At 42.2% G+C, this 3,128-nt stretch overlaps 1 protein-coding gene across 10 annotated transcripts in view; it reads right to left on the bottom strand.

The window, feature by feature from the left end:
• CLYBL (citramalyl-CoA lyase) overlaps positions 1–3,128 on the bottom strand; it is a 287,479-nt gene that overhangs the window by 78,360 nt on the left and 205,991 nt on the right. The gene's annotated exons all lie outside the window — the stretch shown is intronic.

Below are 3,128 nucleotides of genomic sequence, written 5' to 3'. Positions count from 1 at the left end.
TTAAATATGGCTCAGTTGTGAAAATATTTACAAGGTCACTTTAAGTAACACTGAATATTGATATAATCCTAGAATACATTTACGTTGGGAGGATGAGGGAATAGGAGTAGGATAAGAGAGCTCAATCCTCATCTTAAATAGAAGCAAGTCAATAGATATCTTACTTCTAAAATCAAGAAGTAACAGTATGACCATACTATCTAGAAATATGGACGTAAACAGCAAGGAAGTTAAAACAGTTGAAAGTAGTTTCTCCTAGACAGAAAGACTTGGGGAAGAACAAAGAAGGCTACTTTTCATTATGAGCTTTATTGTAACAGAAAGGAGACTCCTAAGTCAGCTAGGTTTCCCCAATTCCTCAACACTTTGATGCACAGTGTTTAGCAGACAAAACACCGTATTAATAAGGTCAGAGCTGTGATCACTCTCTGAGCACATGGATTGTATTGTAATTTTCATCTCGTTGAAAATGTGTACCATTTATCCAAGTGGAAACTGGGCTGGAGTACGACTGTTACCACCACCGAAGAAATGGCTAGACTTGCTAAGGTCTGCTGGGATGATTTGTGATTGTGTTGCACTTGATCTTGTTGAGCATGGCTCTTTTAAGTCACCATACCTGCCCCTGCCAATGCACCAAACACCAACGTAAAGAGACTTTCAGCTTTTGTGAGTCAGTCTCAGCCTTACTTCTGAACCATTTCCTTGGCTTCTCGCATGATGCTGAGAGTTTTAAGCCCCAGTTTTAAGCCTTCCAGCCACCAGTCATGCTGTTTTGCCCTATTTACATTCTTCCCTACCTAGTTGGACTGATGATATGGTTATGATATTAGTTATGTATTGCTGTGTAACAAACCACTCTGAAACGCGGTGGCTTACAACCACAACCATTTTATGTTATTAGGAAATTGTGGGTCAGAATGTGTACTGGCCCATCGGCATGGTTCTCCTGCTGGTCTCAGCAGGGGTCACTTAAGTGGGCATAGTTATCTGGTGGCTTGACTAGGGCTGGATGATCTAAGATGGCCCCACTGACTTGTCCAAATGGTGGTGCAGACTGTCACTGGGGACCTGTGTCTCCAGTAGGAGAGTCTGGGATCCTAAATGAGATGTGCAAGCCTGAATGTGTTCCATTGGCCAAGCCAAGTCATGTGGCCTAGTCCAGAATCCATGTGGGAAAGGACTGCACACGGGTGTGGATATGGGAGGCATGAATCATTGCGGTCTACCACAGACATTTTCCTGGTTATACTCTGGGTTCCTGCTTGACCTCTGGCCAGCGGCCCTCAAATGGTGACTGGACAGCTCTCTCAGAAATGGATGTGCCGTTTTGTTCCCAAGTAGAATGTGAGCTCACTGGGAATTTATTTTTCACTCCTTTATTTCCCATGCAAAGGAGAAAGCAAAGGTGATCTTTTTATGAGGAGAACCAAGTCCTCCTTAGTCTGGACTCAACAGCATTGGGCTAGGCCAGACCTGTGAGAGCTGGGGAGAAAGAAGAGAGCTTTGACCTCATATATGTAGCACCTTGGTGTGCCTTGAAACACACATCAAAATTCCTTGTCTATGCCCTTCACAGAGAACAAGAAGCCAAATTTTCCATCAAAAGAAAAACAAACAAAAGAAAATTAAGTGTATATTTATCCTATAACAAGAACAATTTTCGATAAATCATGACACATCTTTTCACTGATATATTCATAGAATAATGTGAATTAAACCAACTAATGCTAGATACTGTTAGGTGCTCGGCATCCAAAGATGAATATATTATAGTTCCTGACCTTATGATGCTCAAAGCCAAGTCAAGGATACCGATAAATATAGACATCCCTCAGTCTCAAAAATCTAACCCATTCCTGAAAATGGCAAGTTTTGAATAGTGGGAGCCTGTATTCCATTATTAGGAATGAGATCAAGATTACTGTGTTCTTAGCCCATCTCCAAATCTGAATCATTTCTCTCAAATAACATTAGAAAGCTTAATTGCTTCCACCAAGCAGTTTCTACATCACATAATGTATTTCTGCATCACATAAAGCATTTAAAACATCACTCATTGCATTTTGTACACTACGTGTACAGTAGATACAATTTATGTCTTCCTTCTATGCCATATTAAACATGTATGGTAATATACATAAACAATGAAACAACATGCTAAGGATCCTTCTTGGAAGACATAAAATTTTCACTTAGTAACACAGGAGGGACGCTCACGGTAATGCACACATTTAAACAACACATGGTGCCATCCTGGCCGGAGAACAGCTGAGCTCCTTCCGCTCCTCTAATCTGAGTTCACACGAAACCTACATGTTTTCCCCAGCACACACATGCAAATTGTTGGAATTTTGATCCAGATGGTGAAATCTGGGTTAAAGGTTTCTGCAAGTTGTGGGAGTGACTACGCCAGTGGTGAGAGTGTGGATGGTGCAATATTAATCTTGTGCTAAGATTGAGACTATGAAGCAACATGACAATGATCCCCACAGAGAGTTACAGGATCGAACGAGAAAATAAAACTGTCTCAGACAAATATAGCTAGGGAGACATTCTTTGGGCGGGGGTGGGGAGTTGGGGGGAGGAAGGCAAACAAAGTAGGGACTGTTGGACTGTTACTGTGAAATGTTTCTGAGTGATTGTTTCACTCTTGTTTGCGCAATAAAGACAAAATTTTTAAAATATGAGCATGTACAAAAACAATGGATGCAAATATAAGGTGAGTTCACGGGAGTGCAGAACCCCCCTCACGCACCCCTAGATGCTCCTCAGTGCCTAGGTGGCCCGTGTGCAATGTTCACCTTAAAGCCCAGGTGCCTTGTCACCTGACAAGGTAAACTGCCCTCTGACCTCTGAGCTCATGCAGAAGTGTCAGCTCCCTCATCCTGTGCTAAGAAACAGACACAACCACCTCCGTGAGACACAGCATAGATGGGACAACAGATGGAGAGGGTCCGACACATAGGGAAAATCACCTGGGTGAGGTCTGCTTTAGATTCTCTGTAACCAGCAGCCACTGAGTACAAATGTCCAACTTTATAGGTATAAATAGGTGATGGTTAATTTTATGCGTCAACTTGGCTGGGCTAAGGAATGCCCAGATAACTGGTAAAACATTTCTAGGT

This window comes from Callithrix jacchus, chromosome 1, assembly GCF_049354715.1.
Source record: "Callithrix jacchus isolate 240 chromosome 1, calJac240_pri, whole genome shotgun sequence".
In the NCBI taxonomy this organism is placed as follows: Eukaryota; Metazoa; Chordata; class Mammalia; order Primates; family Cebidae; genus Callithrix; species Callithrix jacchus.
This window is presented reverse-complemented; position numbering and strand designations above follow the sequence as displayed.